At 33.8% G+C, this 25,642-nt stretch overlaps 1 protein-coding gene across 2 annotated transcripts in view; it reads right to left on the reverse strand.

Annotated features, from left to right (window-relative positions):
* LOC5566252 (tyrosine-protein phosphatase Lar) overlaps positions 1–13,940 on the reverse strand; it is a 607,417-nt gene extending 593,477 nt beyond the window's left edge. For both annotated transcript variants that reach the window (XM_021845273.1, XM_021845268.1), the window contains exon 1: positions 12,667–13,940. The gene's annotated coding sequence lies outside the window, so the exon portion shown is untranslated. The remainder of the gene's footprint in view (positions 1–12,666) is intronic.
* Positions 13,941–25,642: the final 11,702 nt, after the last annotated feature.

Consider the following 25,642-nt stretch of genomic DNA (forward strand, 5'->3'; position numbering starts at 1 on the left):
ACTTTCGCGGATTTTTTTTTAGTTAAACGTATTCCTATAAACTTGTATAAATTTTCATAGTTAGGCCTTTTTGACGAAATTTTTGAATAAGAAATGCGAGGAGCAACACCAAATTTATAGATTTTTTGTGAAAAAAATGCAGATGATTTTGTTGAGAGCTTCTCTAAAAATTGATAAGGAAAACTAGACAATATTTCAAAATAACAATGGGAATTTATATGTAATAAGGAAGGAATCTTTTAAAAGTTCATAATTGAATACCTGAAAGGTTACTGGAATTAACAGAAGGAATATTCCTCATGAGAGAGAATTCTAGAAGGATTTTTTTGCTGGATTAGACAAAGAATGAATATTTTGGTTTGGTGCCGGAACGATCATATAAATTCTTTTAAAATCGTCGCGTTATTTTTAAAAATTCAAAAGATCATTTGTTTTAGCTTCATATCCTATATTGCACATTCCTTCAAGTTTTTTTTTTTTCTCAAACTATATGTACCGTGATGCATCATTATCCGGACACTAAAGCAACGCCGAAAGTTCAAAAGCTGTTTTAAATATGTTTCTGTCACATTTAGTACAAGTGTTATTGTTATTCACATTAATACACGTCAAAACTTTGAGTTAGGGACAAAAAATACAGTTCTTAAATCCATACATGACGGATTTTCCGCCAACTCGACAAAGGGATTGGCAGCACCCCTTCAGAATTCAATGAAACTTTCTGGGTGTCAAAAGTATGTGAAACTAAGATACTTTACATTAGAAATTCTAGCGTAACATTTGAAAAGGGCCTATGTGCAAAACGTTAACATTGAGAAATTCTCAATTGAAGATTCCGTACCATATTTATAATTCCTATTTTAAACCCATTCGCATTTTTACTAGTTTCATACCTGTGTTCGACACCCATTAAAGTCTGTTGCGTGGCCCATTATGTTTCTAATCTCAAATAACACAACAACTCGTAAAAATTGTTGAATTCAAACATCATCGGCAGATAGGCCCTTTTATGAATCTTCAAACCAGTTAGGCTCTTTCAGTTAGGCCCTTTGATTGAACATGGTTTCAGTTAGGCCCTTTTATAATTTGCTAATTTTATTGATTTTTGAATTGGTTTGCATAAATCTTGAACAAAATTTAGCGATTATGTGAAAAATCACTATATAATAGCTAAATATTGGAAATTTTCGGTTGAAGATTCAGTACCATATTAATTATTCCTATTTCAAACCCATTCGCTTTTTACTAGTTTCATACTTGGGGAAGATCCAAAAATGACGTCCATCGTTTTTCGGGATTTCTAGAACCCTTCTACCCCCTCTGTCACGCTTTTTCCAATACCCAATCCATGCACTATCACATTTTCGTACATCCCCCCATTGGAGGAGGCCCCAATTGATGGACTTTTTTTTGGGATAATCCCTTGTGTTCGACACTTATAATGATCTATTACGTGGCTCACAACGATCTGAATTTCAAATAGCACAACAACTTCTAAAAATAGTTCAATTCAAACATCATCCGCAAATAGGCCCTTTTACAAATTTTCAAATCAGTTAGGCCCTTTTTGAATTTGCTAATTTTATTGATTATTGAAGTGATTTGCATAATTCTTCAACAAAATTTAATGATTATGTGAGAAAACAACACATACAAGCTAAATGTTGGAAACTATTCTATACAAAATCAGCAACATATTGATTATTGATATTTCAAACCCATTCACTTTTTTTACTAGTTTTATACTTGTGTTAGACACTCATTATGGTTTATTACGTGGCCCACAACGTTAGTAATCTCAAATAGCATAACGACTCGTGAAAATGGTTGGACTAACATTTGGAAAGGGTCAAAGTTTTTTATACTTTTTTTATAATCCCGTATAACTCAAAAACGGTAAGACCTACAAAAAAGTGTTGTATGGGGGACTGTCGTGAAATTTCCTGAAGTTTTAGAAAAAAATATTGAAAAAATAAAAAACATTTTCTACACTGAAAAAAATCATGTTTTAAATCTTTAAAGTCGATTTAAAACAACGGCCAGGTTTTTCAGATTTTGATCATCCTTAAGCAAAAAGTTTCGTAATTAAATTTACTAAAAGTCGTCCATACATTGCAAATTGGGCATATTTTAGAGAAAAAAGTTTTTCTAGCTTCGAATTTTTGAGGTCCAAAATGATTTTTTTATTTTTATTTCGCTCTAAATAGTCTAGTTTAATCATATTTTCAAGTGATAAATGAGTTTTAATCACAAAATAGATTATATTTGTTTTATTGGGAGTAGTTAAAAGAAATAAAACGGAATTATACAGAGTTTATTTTTTAATTAAATTCAATTGATCTCGCACCATACCGCTTATGAGAAAATCAACTCCGTCTAACAATCCGACAGAATTGTATGGTTTGAAAGATATCACAACAATATTGCAGACATTGAAAAGTAACAACCTTATCCATAACCCATTAAATTCACTTCTAGAAAAAGTGATGGATAAGAAATAATGAATATGTTTGTATTGTTATCTACCTAAAATGTCCGTTAACGACCTGAGTTACTCAACAACCACCGCGTGAGTGTATAGAAAGATAGACATTTTACTTACAATTCTACCTATACAGATAACTATTTAAGCTTGATGCCAATACAACTGTTTTCATTTTATCTAAGTCATTTGTGAAAAGAAGTTGAAGATGGATTAATCGATAGATTAATTTAGAAACGATAATAAAGCCTGTTGAAAAATTTGTTACGTATTTCGTAGAGGAATAGAGAAAGTTGATAAGCTCATAACTCATGATTTTATTTGCAAAGAACAGTCTTCTTTTCTTCGAAACAAAACAAACTCCTTAAAACAAGATCAAATACTGGTAATTAGCGACTTTTCTGAAAATTATAGTTGTATCATACAAAACGCTGCTCAAGGATATCACTGGAATAATTCCCAAGCAACGATACACTCATTCGAGAATTACAAAAAAAGATTATAAATTGGAAAACTTTAGTTTTATCATAATATCAGAAGTGTTGACCCATGACACAGTAGCACTTCAGCTAGCTATTTCAAAATTGATGAATTTTATAAACAAAAAATAAATTTCTGAAAAGTTATTTTATGTCAGATGGAGCTGCAACTCATTATAAAAATAAAAAAGTTTTGTCAGCTTATGTAATTTCAAGAAAATACATGGATTGGAAGCAGAGTGCACATTGGACCGAATCGACAATTTAGCCGGAAAAAAGTCTTTTCTCTGTTCTCGTCGATTTTAGACGTTTGATGTCTTCAGAGAAGTTATTCGTAATTGAGTTTTGCATCTTTTAAGAAAGAAGTTGAATAGAGTGGCCCTTATTTAAGTTAAAATTTTGACTCAAACTTTTTTGTTTGATGAAATTTGTGGCTGCGGTCTTCTGCAAACTTTAAGAAAATGTTATTTTGAACAACTTCGTCGAAGACACTTTTGATCTAACTCTTCATTTGAGCTAAGTAAATTGATTTTGAAAGTTTTATCTTAGGGTGGACCCAAAAAATCAGTTATTTTGATCTAACCTTTTTATTTTCAGTTTTTCGTGAATGTGGTCTTCAGAAGAGTTGCAGAGGAAGTGAAGATACATATTTTTGCTGAACATCGCAAGTTTGTAATTCTTGTGATTTGGAAGTTATAAGCAAATTTAAGTGAAAAACTATGAAATCTTCAGATGCCCATAACTCATGGAGTTGGTTCGATAAAATTTTTCTTTCAGTGGCAATCGAAAGGCGATACGATAGGCAACTTTTGCTGCAAAAACTGTGAGAACGTATTTTTTGTAAATTGAGAAAATTCACTTCAAAAATACACTTAAAAACTCTACATTTGCTTGTAACTCAAAAGATTTCAAAGTTAACGGCGTGCTGTCTTCAGCAAAGTTGTAGGTTTTAGCCAGATCTACAACTTTCTCATATCAAACCTTATGGAGAAATGTGAAATAAAAAAAAAATAGAACTTTATAATACATTTTACTATTATTTCATACAAAATTATTCATGTAGTAGCAATATAATTGTACTTTCATTCTATAAATAATTTTTCAAAACTGCACACTTTTTGATAACCTTGGCTTCTTCAATAATGGTCGATTATTCCACCATTTTCACAGTTCTGTACCCCAGGACTCTACTGTACGTATTCAGTCACAATAGTAGCAGTCACAATGACGAAACATTTAAAGTTTCTTAAGTTGCATTGGCACCGTTTTACATTTTGAATTATATGTGAATTATACCACTGAGTACTGATAAAATAATAATAAAATCATAATACTATACAAAGCTTACAACAGCAAGTATATGAAAGCGACTACTGATATACTAACTTAATGATTTATAGTAATAAATATAAGGTGACCCACATCTGCATCGTATCATCATTTCTTCATATTTTGTTTCACATTTCTATAACAAGGTAAAAGTTGTAGATCTAGTTAAATTCTACAACTTTGCTGAAGACAGCACGCCGTTAACTTTGAAATCTTGTGAAATACAAGCAAATTTAGAGTTTTTTAAGTGTATTTTTGAAGTGAATTTTCTAAATTTAAAAAAATACGTTCTCACAGTTTTTGCAGCAAACGTTGCCTATCGTATGACCTTTCGATTGCGATTAAAAGAAAAATTTTATCGAACCAACTCCATGAGTTATGGGCATCTAAAGATTTCATAGTTTTTCACTTAAATTTGCTTATAACTTCAAAATCATAAGAATTACAAACTTGCGATGTTCAGCAAAAATGTGTATCTTTACTTCCTCTGCAACTCTTCTGAAGACCACATTCACGAAAAACTGAAAATAAAAAGGTTAGATCAAAATAACTGATTTTTTGGGTCCACTCTAAGTTAAAACTTTCAAAATCAATTTACTTAACTCAAATGAAGAGTTAGATCAAAAATGTCTTCGACAAAGTTGTTCAAAATAACATTTTCTAAAGGTTTGCAGAAGACCGCAGCCACAAATTTCATCAAACAAAAAAGTTTGAGTCTAAATTTTAACTTAAATAAGGGCCACCCTATTCAACTTTTTTCTCAAAAGATGCAAAACTCAATTGCGAATAACTTCTCTGAAGACATCAAACGTCTAAAATCGACGAGAACAGAGAAAAGACTTTTTTCCGGCTAAATTGTCGATTCGGTCCAATGTGGAGTGGCACTTTTTTGCCACATCCCACAGCAAAGGCCCCTGTGACTATTGGTGGCACTCTCAAGCGAATGACAAAAAGAGCAAGTCTTGCAAAAGACTATGGGAACACAATCGCAACTCCGGGAGAACTATTCGACTGGGCAGTGAAACAAACTGATACATATGTATCACCAAATTAAATTTCTGTTATATATCTAATGAACAATATGTTAAAATGTCAGAGGAATTGGTGGAATTGTTTGATAAGGTTAAAACTGTCCCTGGTACCCAAAAATATAATTGTTTTATGCCTATTACTGATACACAAATTGCAGCCAAACGATATACCAATTCGGAGAATGAACCAAAAATATTCAGTTTGTTCAGTAAAGCTCAAAAATAATGTAAATATTCATGTGCAGATATTACGTTTTAGGATATATAGCAATAATAAAAATAAAAGCAAACCACGACTTATTTTTCATAAGCATAATATTGACCCTTTCCAGACACCTGTTAAGATTGGCTTTGACCAAAAACGAAATATGGTAAAGATCTAATTTTCACCACCCAAGAAATTTGCACTAATTTTCACCCCTTCATACAAAAAAGTCTAAATTTGTATGAAGGGGGCGAAAACTAAAGCAAAATATTATTGTGATATCTTTCCAACCATAAAAAACCCATCGGGTTGTTAGACGGAGTTGATTTTCTCATAAGTGGTATGGTGCGAGATCAATTGAATTTAATTAAAAAAAAACTACGTAATTCCGTTTTATTTCTTTTAACTGCTCCCAATAAAACAAATATAATCTATTTTGAGATTAAAGCTCATTTATCACTTGAAAATATGATCATACTAGACTGTTTAAAGCGAAAAAAAAATTAAAAAAAAATCATTTTGGACCTCAAAAATTCGATGTTAGAAAAAATGTTTTCTCTAAAATATGCCCAATTTGCAATTTTTTTTTCAGTGTAGAAAATGTTTTTATTTTTAAATTTTTTTTCTCATACTTCAGGAAATTTCACGACAATTCCCCATACAACACTTTTTTGTGGGTCTTACCGTTTTTGAGTTATACGGGTTTATAAAAATAAGTTAAAAAAAACTATGACCCTTTCCAAATGTTAATCTAGATTGATTTTGAAAAAAAAAACAAAATATGCAAAGTATCTTAGTTTCACATAGTTTTGACATCCAGAAAGTTTCATTGAATTCTGAAGGGGTGCTGCCAATCGCGTGTCGAGTTGGCGTGAAATCCGTCTACTTTGAATCACACGCTCAAGATCTGTGAATATCTGTCAGATTTAAGGCCCAAGTAAAAATGGAGCAAATGTCAAAAGTGAAAAAGCAGTTTTCGCCGTTAAAATCGACAAATCGAAAAAAAAAACACACAACTGTTTTATTTGCAAAATAAAAAGGCTGTGTGTTTTTATTGTTTTGCGATTTATTGATTTCAAGGGCGAAAACTGCTTTTTAATTTTTGACATTTGCTTCATTTTTTCTTGCACCTTAATCAAGATTTAGATTTCGACAAATTGAACTCTGAAAATCGAAATTTCGAGTAATCTAGTTGTAGCATTAAGGGGACGAGATGTACTTTTAGCGCATTTTTGCCCAATATAATAGAGAAAGCCGTATCATTAGTACAACTGAAAGATTGTGATAAGATATGTTGAAAACTGATATCAACTCAATTTGATTTGCAATTCATATCTGTGGTCCATTCTGGATATTATCGAAGCACGAAACTTCCGGGCAAATTGTAAAATTACACAAGAAGCTGAAGATTCTTGATAAATGGATCAACGTGCAGAAACTTATTTAAATATTTCTTTGGAATTTCGGAAACAACTCTGCTAGCATTTTTAATGTTTCCGACAAGAATTCTTTCAAAAATTCTCCAAAATACAGTGACTCAATCTCATTTTCGTACGGGGCACTGTTTTCATATCAAGTTGGTATAAATCTATTAAATGGTGTATGGACTTCGATATACTTTATCAATAATGAAGGTTATAGGTGTCATCTATTGTTTGGCAATGACAAACTGTATTCTTTCGCTTAAATCTTTGGAATAATGGAACAGTATTGAGATTGTGTCTATAATTGACCCAATTCCATATTCGTACACCTAACAAAAAAGAAATATACAGCATTCAAAACTATTTTTTAATGGACTAGATTATTACTTAAGCTCTTCGTTGTGTTGTTCAGATGCAGAAGAATACATTTGGAAAATTTAAAAGTGGACATATTTGAAACTTAAGTAAATTTAAGGAAAATACCAGTTTTCCCATGTTTTTTGCTATAATATTCGGTAAGTCGAACAATAAATTGCATTTTTTTCAACATCACTTCCTTAAGAATGATAAATGCGAATATTGCACAAGTTTCAAAAAATTATAATCAGTTTTAGAGTAGCTAGGAGTGAATATCGACAACTTATACTTTTGAATCTTAGGTAGTATGACATTTATAACAAATCCAAAACCAAAAATTTTAGTCAATTTCTTTATGTTTGGCTCCTAAATGTATATACATAATCCATAGTTAGTGTTTCTATCAAAACATTGCGTAATTATCATTTTTAATTTACATTTTACTACCAAACATGATTATAGAGATTTAAAGAATAAATATTATTGCCATAATCGCAACACAAACGTTTTTTTAAATGATGAAAACACCAGGATATATTCTATTAAATAGTATATCAATGCACTCTGCTCATTCAAGTTATTTTGTATTTTTCTTATAAAATCAATAAATTGCAAAATAGGGTGCTATTTTGAATATAATTTGAATATTATTTCAAAGATAATTGAATATTACGATGACATCAGCGATGTACAGCGAGGTTTAGGGTACTTTATTGTAAAACAAAGTTCGTAGTTCAAATTATTTTTACAGACAAATTCAAAATTAACATTTACCTGTTGTTTAGAATGAAAATGTGGTTTACATTGATTAAAAATATCATTTTGGAAGAGTTTTGAACTTATGGCACAACAATTTTCTGAACTCAAAAGGAATAAAAACTGTTTATGATTTCTGTAAACTATATATATTTCAACTAAATTTCTATCAGAGCTTACGAGTATAATCTATAGATTGGATCCAATGACAAAAATAAACGTTATTGTTCGAATTATAGGATTTAATAGCAAAAATCATTGGAAAACTGGCATTTCTCATAACTTTACCTAAATTTCACATATGTCCACTAATAAATTGTCCAAATGTATTTCACCACATCTGATCATCATAATAAAGCATTTCAGTAATCAAATAGAGCTTCTAAATTTAGTTTTGAACGTTGTGCGTATGGATTTTGGTAGGTGTACGAATATGGAATTGGGTGAATTTTAGACATCAATTCAATACTTTTCTATTAATCCAAAGATGAATGTAAATGGAAACATTTTGTGATTGGCAAACAATAGATGACACCTGTTACCTTCAATGTGGATAAAGTATTTGTAGCTCAATACTTCATTTAATAGTTTTTTACTAACTTGATGTGGAAACAGTATCCTGTACGAATATGAAATTGGGCCACTGTATACTTTGTTTTTATGAACCATAGGAAATATGATCCAGTCATTTTCTAAAAATTGGTCAACGAATATCTTGCAGAAATGTTTACGACGATTCAGCCAAGAACTTCTACTGAGTGTGCTTCGGGAATACTGTAAGAATTGCTCAACTAGTGTTGGGTTAATCCACGAATTGAACCAACGATATTTTTTAGGAATCTCTTGATAGTACTCAATGCATATTCCATTTATTTAAATAACTGTCATTAAATACTTCCAGGAATGCTCATGGCAATTAATCCAAGAACACCTACATATGGCTTCAGAAATTATGTAGGAACAATATCACTTTGTGTTCAATCATGGGTAGGACAATCCTTTGATTGTCCTACCCAGGTATTTTTCCGCGTAGGACATGTCCTACCTGTCCTACCCATTTCCCGCGCCACTGCTTGAGAGCAAACTAGAGATTTTGATGCAAAATCACTCAATCAACTCAAACCGTGAAACATGATTCAGTCGCAAAACCCGTCAAAAACTCGTAAAACTCGAATGTTGTTGTTTATGTTAGAAAGGATTACTATAATTTTACCAGACTAACAAGAAATTATTGCCGTGTGTGAGTAAACTGTGGAAATACGAGACAATGAGCCAAAAAGGGCCTTCCTTAGCCGACTACAAAGCAAAGCCATGCTGAAGGTGTCTGGGTTCGATTCCCGGTCGGTCCAGGATCTTTTCGCGATGGAAATTTCCTTGACCTTCCTGGACATAGAGTATCATCGTACCTGCCGCACGATATACGAATGCGAAAAATGGCAACCTAGGCAAAGAAAGCTCCCAGTTAATATCTGTGGAAGTGCTCTTAGAACACTATGCTGAGTGGCCGGCTCTGTCCAAGTGGGGACGTTAATGCCAAGCAGAAGAAGAAGAAGAAGAAGAAGAAGAGTAAAAAAGTGAGCCAACTAATCCATGATTTTTTGACTGCTGAGTTGCGTGATTGACAACTCACGCATGAAAAATCTTAATTGTGTTTTTCACAATACTGCCCATAGCGAAATTCCATTGTCCCTACTTACTGTACATTGCGCGATTATTTGTCGCGACGGCGATCTTGAAAACTTCTTAAAATGCTTGTAGATCGTCGCAGCTACTTCAAATCGAATTGGTGTCTCGTTTAACGTTGTAAGGAAATTTCTGGCTTTGATTACAAAATTGGCTCCATTTTGTAAAAAATCTTTTCGTTAAGAGATTACATTAGATCAGATACCCCGTTTTACGGTAGCAAAATCAATGTTACTCATGCAGTATGAGTGTAGTTTGTCTTAACTATTATCGATTTATTATTTCTGAAGGATCATGCGTTAACAAATGTTAATATCTGGGTTTCTGAAACAATTGAGCATGACCATTAGGGTAGTTCAAAATAAAAAAAAAGTTTTAAAATTTAATCTCCCGTGTCTCTAATGCCATCCTTACCATAAAAATAGTGTTCTGTGAAATAGGGCCCTAAAGCCCTGTCTCAATTTTAGTACCAAACGCTTAAATTTAGGCCAGAAACACATGTTTACTAAATTTTCAAATGATTTTTGTTGGTTTGAGGCCAAAAAAAAATTTGTTACGGTTTTGAAGATTTTGTCACACCCCACATTTTGGGTTTATTTTGTTTTCCGTGTCCTTCCCGAAATGTCAAATAGGAACAACCCCAGTGTTAAAACTGAAACTCTTGTGGCGTTTCTGTCGACACAGTGAACGTCAAACATGATCAAAAGCGTCAAGGTTCATATTTGGAATCGTTTTTAAAATTAAAGTTTCAATATGTTATAGCCGTTATTTCAGCTGGAAAGATTGTTGAAGTAGTTGCAAGAAGATACTGTTTCGTATCATTAAATAAAAAAAGAATTCATTAAAAATTTTAGGACTCAATTTTCAGTTTTTTAGGTGGTGATTTAAAGGTGGCTCAGAGACGATGTAGGTTTATATGGAAATTACTTCGGAGAAATTTGGAAAAATGTTCCATAAACATTAGTACTGGGATGTCAGTACAAACTTATCATCCCAAAAATAAAACTCATTCTTCGAATCGTAATGAAGGTTGTTGCTGAAGAGAGAAATTCAATCCGACAGATAGTAAAAGAGATATTCATGAATTTGTTGGCAATTATTTAGCTTCATATGGGATTATTGTCCTGCAAACATCTACATAAATCCCAAACAAAACTAGCTCGAAAAGGATTTGTTTCATCAACAACATCCTGCATTATGGTTGAGCTTTCGCTATAGGATGACAAGTTTGTTCTTACATTACAGTACTTATGAGTTTGAAACATTTTTCAAAATTTCTCCACAGTAATTTCCATAAACCTACATTGTCTTTGGGTCGCCTTTTAATCAACACCGAAAAAACTGAAATTTTACATTACACAATTTTTATGGTAAAGTATGTAAGACAGATATGGGAGATGGTATTTTTTTAAATTTTGAGTCGCCCTAATGAGCCTGAGCATAGATAATCGTACACATCGTAGTGGCTACTCCGTAATTGACCAGAACAATCGAATTTGCACAAAAATCCAATAAACGGGACTTGAGATTATCTTTCAATGCGCTCAAATCGAGAGTTTTTTTTTTTAATTTTAAATGTCAATAATGGTGCTTAAGGTAAACGGGAAAAGGAAGGAATTTCAGTTAGGTAACGATTGTTACTAGAGATCGAGTATACCGATTTTCTAACCTCGACTCTACCTGTTCCACGAATAGAAATTTTTGAATTTCAGCCAAAAAAATTGCATCTAATGAGTAGAGATTTGTTTACAAAGTACCATTCCAATTATTAATTGTTTGTTTGTACATTTTTCCAATTAGTCATTTTCAGCTTCGTAGAGAAGGTAGGAAGTGAGGTTATGAGTCGCCTCTGACCTCTGCACCTCAACAGTTGTCATGCAAAGGATATTGGGTTGATAGGACAAGGTAAGGCTGGGAGTCTCCTCTGTTTGGTGATACGACTAATCGTATTTCGCGATATAGTTTGATAAACGCATTGTACGCCGAACAAGTGATTATCGCTCGCCATCGCAAGAGCAAGCAAACGATCGAAAGATCAAATACTACTAACGCGATTCGCGACACTTTTATCATTGCTCTAAGTGAACGACACACAATGGCAGAAAAAAAAAGTTTGGCCCAAACCTCAAGCGAAGAAATATGTAATCTGAATAAGTTATCTGGTGTTTTTTTTGTTTTTAGAATTCACATGTTACGTCACTTCAAATTTTGTATATTTGATCGAGTTTTTTCGAAATTTGTATGAAGAGTGGATAAAAATATATTTCTTAATGTACTCAATATAAAATATCGTCAAAACACATGTATAATATTGAATTACTCAAACAGCTCTAACTTGAAAACCACCCAGTTTTTTGCAAAAATTTTAAACGGTTTTTGTGAGATTTGCATCCTTAAATGATGCACATAAAAACGGCCCAGATAGCTGTAGCGGTGAACGCGCAGCTATTCAGCAAGACCAAGATGAGGGTCGTGGGTTCGAATCCCACTGGTCGGGTTGGAAATTTTCTCGACTTTCCGGGGCATAAAGTATCTTCGTACCTGCCACACGATATACGAATGCGAAAATGGTCATTGGCATAGTAAGCTCTCAGTTAATAACTGTGGAAGTGCTCGTAAGAACACTAAGCTGAGAAGCAGGCTCTGTCCCAGTAATGGCGTAACGCCAGCAAGAAGAAGAAGAAGAAAAGCTACTGAAAAGTAATAATGAATAGTACTGAAATTTCAACCGAACATTTTTTCATTCCTAATGCTAGATAAAAGTGTTGGGCCATAAGCTTTCAGATAGTGTATAACATTAGAGTATTGTCAAAGTTACCCAGTTTCAGAGTATGTTAAATACTAGGAAATTCAATGATGATGTAAAATAATAAAGTTAATCCTTTTCAATCCAGTGGTTTTGCATTTAATTATAATTTACCTTTCGTACTAGATTATATCTGTATCCATGAATAACCAGCCACTCATTCCAGGAACCGTTTCGGCCACCATGCAATTCAGGATAGCATAACCGTTCACTATTCTTCTGCAACAGCGTTAACACAATACAATTGCTTGAATGGGTATTTATGTATTCCGCCAACAACAACTAAAGCACAATTCCCGATAAATCACACTAACTTCAGCGAATTTGCCTGAGGACACTTCCCTCTCTCTTCAGGGCATGAATGAGCAGCACGGAGCACATTAGCGAACGCTTCGACAGAGCGCATTAACAAACACACAAGCGCACATAATCAAGCTGCTCTATCTGTGCAGCACAACCGAGCAGAACTCGTTTAAAATTCAAATTAAATTCTCAATTGCTTCCTATAAACTTCTTCCGCCTGATATTTTGCTAGCGGTGTGGTTGTTGGTTGCAATGGTAGGTGGTTCTGCGCTTCATGGATTCGCTAGACAATTGTATTCCTCTTTTCGTGCGTATTCCGTTTCGATGAGCACAGCGAGACAATTCCCAACAGATTTCGATCTATCTTCTAAAAAGCTTTCTTCTGCAAAGAAATTAAAAACTTTTCCCCAAAAGCTTCGTCACTATTTCCAACTAACCGCCGCAAATCTCCACTGCTTGTTCACTGTAAAATTCACTTAGAACTCAACTGGCGCAGCTAGTTTACAACGGCAATTATTATCATAATGTGATTTCATTTTATAATTGATCTAATTATCACTTCCCTTTACCACATCTTGCACTGCGTTCACTGGAACTCGTTTTCTACCGCCCTCGCTTTCTCGAGAATAGCACGTACAAATATCCTTACGCGATTCAGGTGGACTTTCCCACCCAATCCAATGCTGGCTGCTGGAGAACAAGTAGCCGGAAGGGCAACAATCCGGCGATGACTGGCAACAGCCGATAGGAAGAACACTATGTAATCCTCTTGTTTTTATTACCTCTGGTACCCGTGCTTAAATCGGGTTAGCTGAATGAAAGAAGGGGCGGTGGGGTTCTGGGTGTCGGTCACTGGAGCAGCCTCAGCATAGTACAAATCGAGTGGTGGTTTTTATGTAACTTTTCCACCCCCTTGCCGGGAACTATTCTTCGTGGGAATCTCCTTTTGAATTTGTTCTGGATGATTTCCTCCCTTTTCCCCAATGGAGCACTTCTTGTCTGCACTAAAGCACCCCCAACTGAGGACCGGAACACACGCGAGCGTTACTCCAATGCAAGGTTCAATTTCGACGGAAGTCAGCGCAAGACTGGTACATGCGATGAAAAACCAAGAATGAGAGTGCTGTCTAGTATGTTCGGAGCTTTCCGATGATTTTCCGAGCGAGGAAAACCTGCGAGAGGGTACAGTTGTATGTGCTAGTGAAAGGACATTCATGTCCTACACACGATATCCGTATACAAACAGCACGTGGTGGGCTTTCAAACACAACGTTAGTGTACGATACAGGTGATGAAGATGAGTAGGTTTTACGATGTTTACTAACAAGATAAAGCTTTTTACGATGCCGGCAAAATTAAACGGTTTTATTGTTCTTTATGCTAGCTGTATGAACATTTTTGTTACTAATCAACATCATTCCAAATATTACATTAATTTCTTATGTCTAGGTGTTCTGTGTTAGAAAACACTATCATCCTAATTTGGTATTACCATTTTGTTAACAACATACAGTCGACTCTCCTTAACTCGATATTCAAGGGATCATCGATTTATAGAATTATCGAATTATAGAATATACCGACACAAAAAATTCCAAAATCGAAGGAACAAATTTCTGAATTTCCAATACATATATATATACATACATATATGATCATTTCGATAAGAAAGCAATATTATTTTGTTGATAGTGTTTAAAAACTATTATTTGAAAACTTTTTTTCGAAACTCTCTAAAAATCACGTTGGGGTTACTAACAGTATTTTATGGTTTTTCAACTTTTATTACAACTTGCAAGTATTTATTCACCTCCAAACAAGAATTGGTTCAAGTTTCCCTGATTATGAAGAATTTTGAAATAGATATCGAGTTATGGAGAGAAATTTACCTCTTTCGTGACATCGACTAGTGGAGATATCAAGTTATAGAAATATCGATTTATGGAAATTTGTAGGCACTGAAAAATCCATCGAGTTAGCTTTCAAAAAACCCCACTGCCGAAGTGAATTAAAAGTGCCAAAAATAGGATCCGGCTCCCTCCTTAGAGTATATCGAGTTATAAAATATTGAGTTGTGGAGAGTCGACTGTATTGAATTTCAATTGCCGTAGCAGTTCAGAATTTTCAGAGGTGAGTTGAATTCACTTGCTTATAAGGGAGATAAAAAGTCACAATGACTTATCTATGTAACAATTTTTGTATAAAACTTCTGAAAAATATGTATGAATAATCACGATTATCTATGCCCTCTCCCATGACGTTATTATGGTCTTCCAGATTCATATTTATTTTTCTGCGTGTATTGTAAACGTAATGGCTTTTAACCTGATATTATTTTATTAGGAAATTTTGCATTCTTTAAAGATTATTCTGTTCCTTCTAATTATGCTCTCAAAGTGAATATTGACGATATAGTTGCTAACATTTTCAGCAGACATTCTTGCCTTATTTTAAAAACAGGCTCTATTTTATTGATACTGCTATCATAATAATGACACTACAGCAGGTAAAGCGACGTTCACAAATTACGTAACGCTGAAAGGGGGAGCGGGGGTAGGCTGAAGCGTTATGGCTCATACAAAACATACATAGGGGGAGATCTCCCAGTACCGGACACTTAAGCCACTAAATTCATAATTCGAAAAATATTGGTTTTATGGGCTCGTGTTACCCATTTATGATAAATATTATCATTTTTATAGTGTACAAAAATTCGATTGAAAATTTAAATATGAATTTTGACATTGCATTTTGATGATGTATTTCAGTACCAAATTGATCGATCTTGAAAGGAGGCACCCAATACCGGACACGATCTGGAAATGCCTCGAATTCAGTAAATTTGAACATCATGTGTATACTATAGGAATAGTTTATAATAACCAATTCAATGCATTTGCAACATTTACAAGAATAATTTGAGTTTTTCTTAGTTTACAAGATGCATATCAAAAACCTCTTTCATATATGATGAAAAATAGCACATTTTACGATGTTGTTCTGAATGTTCATTCTTCTTAATTTTATCGCATATTTGATACCATGATCGGCGGAACCCATGAAAAATGAAAGTATTTTGAGACACTGATGCAATAATTACAATGATATCATATAACAAATCAAGCTGTCCGAAACTGAGGGACAGGAACTGCTTAACCAATTATGGTACAAAATACATTCATACTCTCAAATAAGGATTATGTTCGATCATGGTTGCGGGATCCAAAGTATTTTTTCATATTCAAAATAATTACTAAATAGGCTCAAAATTAAGAAAATACGTCAATTTTTTAAAGATTTTCAAACTTTTTTACTTTTCTAAAAAGGCATGCATATTTCAAGGATGTGTTATTCTACGCAAACATTAGTCTACATAATAGCTTTCTTTTCTACTAATACACCATCTTGATAGGACCATGATTTCTAAATGTTTCGACTTTGTCCGGTATTGGGTGCTGTCCGGCACTGGGGGATCTCCCCCTATTTGAAATTTTTCATACAACAAATGTTTACGGACGGGGGAAGGGGTTGTTACGTAGGGGAAGGGGTGGTAAAATGAACACCTTAAGGAAATCATCTTGTTTCTGATAGAAAAACGAGGAATTTGTATAGTTCTATCGCACAGCATCAAAAATAGGGATGTAATCTATAGCAGCGATATAGATTCAGACTGAAATATCTAAATTTTCACATATTTTCACCGCTATCAAAAAGCGATGCAAATGTTCATTTTACCTGCGCTATGCGGGTAAAATGAACAGCGGTTGGTGGTAAAATGAACACCACGCAAAAAAGTGAGCAAAACAAATATTTCTGAAAATTTTCATTGCCCCACCAGAAGTACATCCATTAATGATTGTAACTCATTCAAAAAGAATTCTAAAGGTATCAGATTTCGCATCATATCATAACGGTGTGAGGTGAATCACTGAAAAACCTCAAGTCTTCCGAGCTAAAAGTTAAGTCAGTTCTAATTTTCAAACGTGATTTTCTGAAATCTTAGTTTTCGTTGACATTTTCACTCTAATTGACCTCAGTATCAGCTTGAACACTCAGATTTATGCTCTAAATCGCCCGTGCGCGATAAAAATTAATCGAAATATGTTTTTCCTCAATAAAAGGCACGGTGTTCATTTTACCACCACTTCCCCTAATACAGGTATGTTCCGTTTATATCACTTTCTGATTTCTTCAACAAATTATTCCGTTTTTATCAATAATTTTTTTTTTAGAATGCTTAGAATAAGAATAAAAATTTATTTCGAAACAAGGCAAATATTTTTCAAATGCCGCAGGTTTGACTTTTCAACATTTTGTTAGTGTTGAGCACATGAATCGGAGGTGTTAAGTTCTATACCATTCAGTTGCCTCTTTCTCGACCGTTATCTAAACAGAGTGATCAAGCTTGACTCGGGCTGCTATACCAGATTGATACATCCTTCAAAAGTCGGGAGTTGGCCTGGTCACGTCCTAGCGACAGCTGAAGATTACAACTAGGGTAGATGTACCAGTTATGGACATAATGGTTCCCTATTTCGCTATACGGTATAATTTGTTTATATTCAAATTTTTAATCATTCTGTGTGTTTAAGTCGTTGGACATCATGTTGAAACGTTAAGATATATTCAAAATGTGTAAGTTTTCGAGAAAATACGTATGGCCAAATAGGGAACGACTATAGCCATAACTGGTACACTTTCCCTAGTTGAATTAAGTACGTTTTCCAAATAAATTAAGTAGGGTAGGTGTACCAGTTATGGCCATAGTGGTTCCCTATTTCGCCATACGTGTTAACTTGAATTTCTTCACATTTTGAACAGTTTTGCGTATTTGAGCAGTAAGATAAAGGCTGTATCTAGATGCTAAAACATTCAAAAGTATAAGAAAAAGTGAAAGTTATCGAAATTTCACATATGGTCAAATAGGGAACCACTATGACCATAACTGGTACACTTTCCCTACGTATTCGAAGTAAATTAAGTAAGCTGCAGATATCCTTCTATTTCTTATTAAATATGGCATCATAGAATGTTCGATGTAAATGTTATAGACAAATTCGATTAGACAATGTTCAACTCTTTGTTATTGTAAATTCGGTCTAAGAAAATGCATTTCACCAAAGATGTATTTTTCTCTGTATCCATGCAAAATATCCTACTTCGGAAGTAGGGCGCATTAGAGCGCATCCGGATGCGAATCGAATGCACCACTTCCGAAGTTAGGTATCTCGCAAAGATTCTGAGAAAAGTCCAACTTCGGCGAGAGACCGTTTATAATTTTGTATCGCGCCGACAATAATATTCTGTCATGGAAGTAGAAGCGGTAACCTTCAGATCAGAGACGAAATAAAAACGTTATAATGAAGCTCAAACTTGTTCTAGAACTAAATTCGTTAGGGTAAAAACACCGGTTTTGGCCAGCCTAAAAGAAAATGTAAATAAAAATTAAATGGGAAGCCGTATTTATACTACAATGATGGCAAATGCAAGCTTTCAATCCATATTATGTGTGTAAAATATCAAAACTGAGCTAAAACCATTTTTTCGCTTTGAAAATCCAGTTTGTCAATATAGACCAACGGAATCAGTTTCGGCCATAGATTTAATTTCAGTTCCTAAATTGGCCAATTGCATTGATTGCTCGTGAGAGTGGTCAAATCAGGAGTGCCCTGGCCAAATTAGGTGTATGGGAGTTGAAATTATAAGGAAAATGAATGGTTTTTCTTATGTTTTGAATCGATTTGGACGAGTAAATAAATGTAGCTCTATCATATGAATGTGATCTACTGAACACAAAAAATTTCATGCTAATTGGCTATGTAAAACGGTGTATAATCCACTATAGCTACAACTGGCGTATGGCCAAAACCGGTGCTTCTACCCTACCCAAGTTTTACAAATTACAGACCACTTTTCTCAGCACTTTGCTTTCGCTCAAGAAGGTACCGTAAAATGAAGGGAGGGTTAAGGGATGAAAAAAAAATCCATTCTCCCGGCGTGTATATCAAAAGCCAATTACAACGAAGAATATCCTATGGCAGATTTCTGAGATAATCATAAAAATGTGTGATTTTTGGCAAAAATGCAAAATGGGGTGTTAAGGAATTTGAGCTTTGTATATAAACCTATATTTTGCCAACAGCAAAAAAAAAATATTTTGGTCAACATCGTTGATGTGTCCCTTCAACTCTAAAGTTCTTGTTCAATGTAAAGATGATATTACTTCTATATAATTCAAGTTGGAACTCCTGAAAACGCTATTCCTAACTGCTAAATCTCTCATACCTATTGATTCTATTTGCAAGCAAGCTATCAGTGTATCGCACAATTGTCTTGAAAAGATTTTTATACTTATATGCAGTATTCGTATCCTAGAACAGTGCAGAGCAATCTTGTCAAGACTTGTCAAAAGAAGGATAATTTCAATAAGCTTTAAGTGTGAATAGGTAAGTGTACAATTTGCCTTTTAAAGAAAGCACCACACCAAATTCAGAGTTCCTTAATATAAAAAGTATCAGCTGATGGCTGATGCTCTAAAACTATCAATATCACTTGCGAGCTATCAATATCACTTTGATTTGACATCCAACAGCATTGATGCGACATAGCAATCTAGATCATAATCACTGCAGAATGAGTGATCACGTAGTAATTATCCATGCTTTTAAGGTTTTTCAGTAACCAACACGTAATTTCAATCTGTTTGCGGCACTGCAAAAAAAAAATCATACTAATGAATTGCCATTTTATTTGCCTAATTTTAGGCTGAACTTAACCCATCAGTGATATCCATAGTCTATCACCATCAATGCACTGGAGATGGAGTAGACAGCATGATGTTGTTGTGATATAGAATGATCCGAATTGTATCGCAGTCGGCCTGTACGAATCAGCAAATTTTAAGCGTTGATAGTGACAGCGAACAACTCTGCACCAAATAACGGATTTGCATGTAACACCCAGTGGCATGATCGAGAAAAATCCTAACGAAAAATTTCCAATATAGAGCGGAAATAGCTCACAATATACCGCACACTATATATTTTCCAAAAAGAGCTCGGAAACAACCTTATATTATAATTGTTTATCTAGGACCTAGGTAATGCTTAGAAGAAATAATAGCTCCAAAACCATCTCAAATAAGATAATCATTTTTATATGCAAACTTTTCACCAATGTGAACAACTTTTGAAAATATCATCATGAAAAACCCATATTCTTATTAATCAGTTTATATCTAAATTTTCCTACCAATTTTACCAAATTTTGAAATAAGTCATTTTTGGTGATATTTGGTGACTTACTAAATAGATCCCTTGACTTTACGTTGCAGTTCAACTTCACGGAACAACTTAAAACTATATTGAAATATATTACGGCATAAATTTAATGAGTTTAGTTACTTAAAAAAGTTATAATAGATAATTCCTTAACACCCCACTTATTTTCAAAACGAGACTTTTTTCATAAAAGTTTCTAAAAATCGAAACCCAGACATAATTTTAAGAAGTTTTTGTCCGTACTATGATCTCAATTAAATTTCCTTATCTTCTTCCTTACTCGCGAATTTTTCTCAAACATATTTCATGGTATTGTTGATAAATGTACCGTTTTGACTCATATTCCGAACACTTAAGGCCAACAGTGCCTTCAAATGCAAAATATTTGTGCTGATATTTGTGAATTTTTTTCTTTCTTCGGAAAGTCTAACTGTTAGCTGTTGGGTGTGCCAATAAAATTGTTTATTAAAACTTGTTTAGTGTTGTTTTTACGTAAAAGTGTGAAACAACATTTTGATTCAAATGCCGAACACTGTGTTCATTCTGTCTCATATTCCGAACATCTTGATTCAAATTCCGAACGGCACGAATAAAGCGTGTTCGAATTAATATTTTCGCAAATAAATTTATCTGAGCTAGATTAACTAGTCTCGAACTAGAGAATCATCACTACTGCCGAGGTATAAAATAGATTGAAAGACATTAAAATTGAATTACAATTTACTACCATTTCCTTGTAATTTTATGACACATTTCAGTGAACATTTCAACCCAATTGCCATACAAAAGCCGAGTGTTCGGAATATGAGTCTGTTCGGAATTTGAGACAAAACGGTATTTATACCATAAAATTTGAACAAAAATGTTTTGAAAGGTTTTCAATTTCTAGAAACCACAATACTTCATATTAATAGACAGCTCCTATTACATAATGCAATTCACAATCCTCTGAACAAATCGAGCATTTCAGATGACTTACATATCGACTTTCTAGGTTTCTGTGATTTGTCGAACTTGATTGAGAAGTTCAATCCCTTAAAACCCCACGAGTCATTAACACCCCATTTTACGGTACCTCAAATGTTTTGGCAGTTACGCACGGTACAAGATCGAATTTATTTCGTATTTGAAAAGAATATCGACTCCGTTATATTATGGTGAAAAAAAACTTCCATTAGGGAGTACAAACAAATTTCAATGAGTTGTTATCACGTATAAATGATTAAGAGCATAAATGTGAGTGTTTGTGCTGATACGGATGTCAATAAAAGTGGAAACATCAACGAAAACCACGCTTGAAAATTGAAACTGATGTAACTTCAATATTTTATATGATGGTCATGTTACCACCAACAGCTGTTCTTTTTATCCACATAGTACAGGTAAACTGAACATTGCCATCGTTTTTTTGCTACCGATAAATATATGTGAAAATTTAGCTACTTTAGACTGAATTTGTATCGCTGCTTTAGATAACATCCCTTTTTGTGATGTTATGTGATGAAACTATACAAATTCGCGAAACATTACTGAGGGACCTATGTACAAATGAGAGATTCTCTCCTCTTTCGCTCTCTTTCGATTATAACAGTGGAATACTAAAGCTTTTGGGAAGTTTTTCACTACAGATAGAAAGGCAATTTCCTTGACTAGCGTTTCATACAAAAACGCAACAGAAGAGGTTAATGTGACTCAGTTATTGATCAAAGAGAAAGTAAACAAAGAGAGCCTCTCATCCTTTAGTAATGTTTCGCGAGATTTATTGGCTTTTCTCGTTGAATGCGATACTACCCAAAGTGGAAGGAAGCAAGGAAAGTAATGATAGAATATGATGGATATAATCGCAAGCGAGCGATGAGAGAAACGAATAGAAGTTGAAAACTAACAGAGGGCTGAACAACATAATCGAAACGATTTGGTCATATAGTAGTGACCAACGCTACAACATCTAGCCGTTCAAAACCAGGACGTTAGGCAACGATTTGTCGTTTCGATTGTGTTGTTCATATACAGCTATTCCATGAAAAACCGATCTAGTGGGTCACCGAATTCCGTGAAAATTTGCTATTTTGTTTCTTATCCGAAATAAGGATACATTTTTTTTTTCTATCTTTATTAACGAGATTTTTAGCCCTGGGCTAGTTCATCTCGGGACCAACGGCTTTACTTCCCTTCAGAAGGAAGTCGTCACTGAAATTTTTAGTGACTATCTCGGGGATGGGATTCGATCCCAGGTCCTCGGCGTGAGAGGCGTGTGTTCTAACCACTACACCAGGTCCGTCCAATAAGGATACATGTATTTTTGGATTTTTTGATTAGGGTGCCCATTTCCGAAATAGGGGGACCAGAAAAAACGCGATTTCGCAAAATTTTAATTTTTAAAAAAATTATAACTTTTGAACCGTTTGACCGATTTTCAATATTTTTGGACGGAATGAAAGCTAAAAATTTTGACTTTTCAGGAAAAATATGAAATTTCACAAAATATGTGTTTTTCACATGAAAAAACTCAATAGCTTACGTTTCTTCGTGTTTTGAAGGCCTCGGGACCAAAGGGGCTATTGCTGTTCTCATTTTTTCTTGAAAGTTCAGAAAATTTTACGTTTACTGTCAAATTTTTAGCGATGTATGTTTTTTAGTTTTTGAGATATATTTTTTTTGAAAATAAAAAATCAGTCATTTTTCATCGGCACACACTGTAGGTCTCAGCGCATTAGATTGTTTATTAAAAAATAATCATAACTTTTGAACAGCTTAACTGATTTCCAATCTTTTTTTATAGAATGAAAGCTTAAAATTTCAACTTTTCAGACAAAATTGAACAATCTGATGAAAATATGTTTAAACGTGAAAAAATATAAAAAATTCTAGTATTTTTTAGATATTTTCATATATTTTAATGTAATTTTTTTTAAGTGTTCTATTGTTTTTCTATTTTTTTCTGAAAAGTTGAAATCCTAAGCTTTCATTCCATGAAAAAATATTGGAAATCGGTTGAGCCGTTCAAAAGTTATGAACAGTTAAAAGTTAAACATTAAAAATCTAATGCGCTGAGATCTACAGTGTGTGCCGATGAAAAGTTACTGATTTTTTATTTTCAAAAAAATATATCTCAAAAACTAAAAAACATACATCGCTGAAAATTTGACAGTAAACGTAAAATTTTCTGAACTTTCAAGAAAAAATGAGAACCGCGATGGCCCGTTTGGTTCCGAGGCCTTCAAAACACGGAAAAACGTAAACTATTGAGTTTTTTAATGTAAAAACACATTTTTTGTGAAATTTTATTTTTTCCTGAAAAGTCAAAATTTTCATTCCGTCCAAAAATATTGAAAATCTGTCAAACGGTTCAAAAGTTATATTTTTTTTTTAAATAAAAAATTTGCAAAATCGTGACTTTTCTGGTCACCCTATTTCGGAAATGGTCACCCTAATCAAAAAATCCAAAAATACGTGTATCCTTATTTCGGATAAGGAACAAAATAGCAAATTTTCACGGAATTCGGTGACCCACTAGATCGGTTTTTCATGGAATGGCTGTATATGTATGGCCCTCTGTTAGTTTTCAACATCTATTCATTTATCTCATCGCTCGCTTGCGATTCTATCCATCATATTCTTTCATTACTTTCCACTTTGAGTAGTATCGCATTCACCGAGAAAAGCCAATAAATGCTAATAATGATAAAGTCATGCGGTGATTAAACTTCGGAACTATATTTTATCTCAGTTGACTCAAACATGATATAATTTCACAGATAATAGCGAAAGTCCTGATTCAAGGGGAAGTGGGTGAGAATCTGAATATTATTATTGAATATATTGAAAATTTCGGCATCTTCATACAATAAGTTACAATGCTCATTGATTCACAGTCATAAGCATTCAAAAACTCATATATGTTGTAAATTTATTACATGAATATATATTCAAGCTGGTAAACTTGCATGCTAATTGGATGAAATCGACGAACAGGGTTCTGAATTTTCGTATCAATGATCAAAATCTACGATTTTTCGCACTTAAGGAGAATGCTTTTTCGCTTCCTTACGCGAACATATTGTTTGGCTCACACTAATATCCCTCTATGAGGGGCAGTCCATTAATTATTTAAGGGTTTATGGGGGGATGAGCGGTTTGGAATTTCTTACGCGGCATACAATTTATTTTTAATTTTCATACAAAAAATCTTACCATGGGGGGAGGGAGGGTTGAAAAACCCTGAAAATTGTCTTACGTAATTAATGGATCGCCCCATAGAGTTACGATGGAGGATAACCGAAAGTCATTCCTCCACTCAGGGGATATTTTTTTTTTCAATCCATCATATTTTCGCTCACCAACTGCTCCCGATAATTATCATTACGTGGATAAACAAAAACTAGTGCTGGCGACGGGATTCGAACCTAGAACATTGCTAAATAAAAACAAGCGCGATATGTGCACGCTAACCATACTACCACACCAACTTGACGAAAGTAGTGGTTAATTTGGTGCATAAAAGTGAGTGAAAATTCGGAACCTTGTCGATAAATAATGCATTTTCAACAGTTAATGTATTGAAAACCAGATGTGTGACGACGTTTTTGAAAATGGCAATAGATGCATTGACATCAAATCGTCCTCTTGATGCTACAACTAGATACAACTAGATGTTCAACGTTGAAAATATGATCGTTTTACAAGCCATCACAGAAAATATGATTGGAAAATAAACTTCAACTTATGTCTCTTTAATTAATGTTCGAATCCAACTTATGTATTTTGAATCCCACGCCTATGAGCTGTGGATATTTTGCAGATCTAGTTGAGAATAATGTTTTGACATATTGAAGTCAACAATTTAAAATTTCGGGCTATCTAGTTGTAGCATCAAGGGGACGAAATAAAGTGAATAGCTGTACATCGAGAGAAAAAAAACTAGGCCAAGCGAGAATATTTTTATATTGGAAGTTTTTCCAACTTCCCAGGGCATAAGTAATACTATAATATAGTATCCTCGTATGACTACAAATGCAGAAAATACTACATATGGCAATGAAAGCTCTCAGTTTATCTGTTGAAGTGTTATAAATATAAAAACACTAAGCTATGAAGTAGGCTCCTTCCTAGTTAGGATGTGAGAAGAAAATGTAGGATTAGAAGAGAAAGGAGAAGACAAAGTAATCGTTGAATAATAATGAATCAGCTTGACACACTTTCGCGTTCGCGATTTTTACAAATATGACCAATAGACTGGCCCTTAAACAAAAAAGTTGTAAAACTCAACGGGGCACCCGCTAGATATGAGCCTTAGGGTAAGAAAAACGCTCTCTCAAAATTTCAACTCAATTGGTTGCTCCACCAGCTGGCGCATTCGATTTGAAGTTTGTATCGGATATTCTTCTCAAATATATTGAAAATTGATCCTATGTCACTGTTTCGTCCCGTATACTAATTGTTCGCGTTCAAATAAGCCCAGAATGACAAATACACTAGTTGATACCCTAATGAACATAATTGCAGAA

This window comes from Aedes aegypti, chromosome 2, assembly GCF_002204515.2.
Source record: "Aedes aegypti strain LVP_AGWG chromosome 2, AaegL5.0 Primary Assembly, whole genome shotgun sequence".
Classification (NCBI taxonomy): Eukaryota; Metazoa; Arthropoda; class Insecta; order Diptera; family Culicidae; genus Aedes; species Aedes aegypti.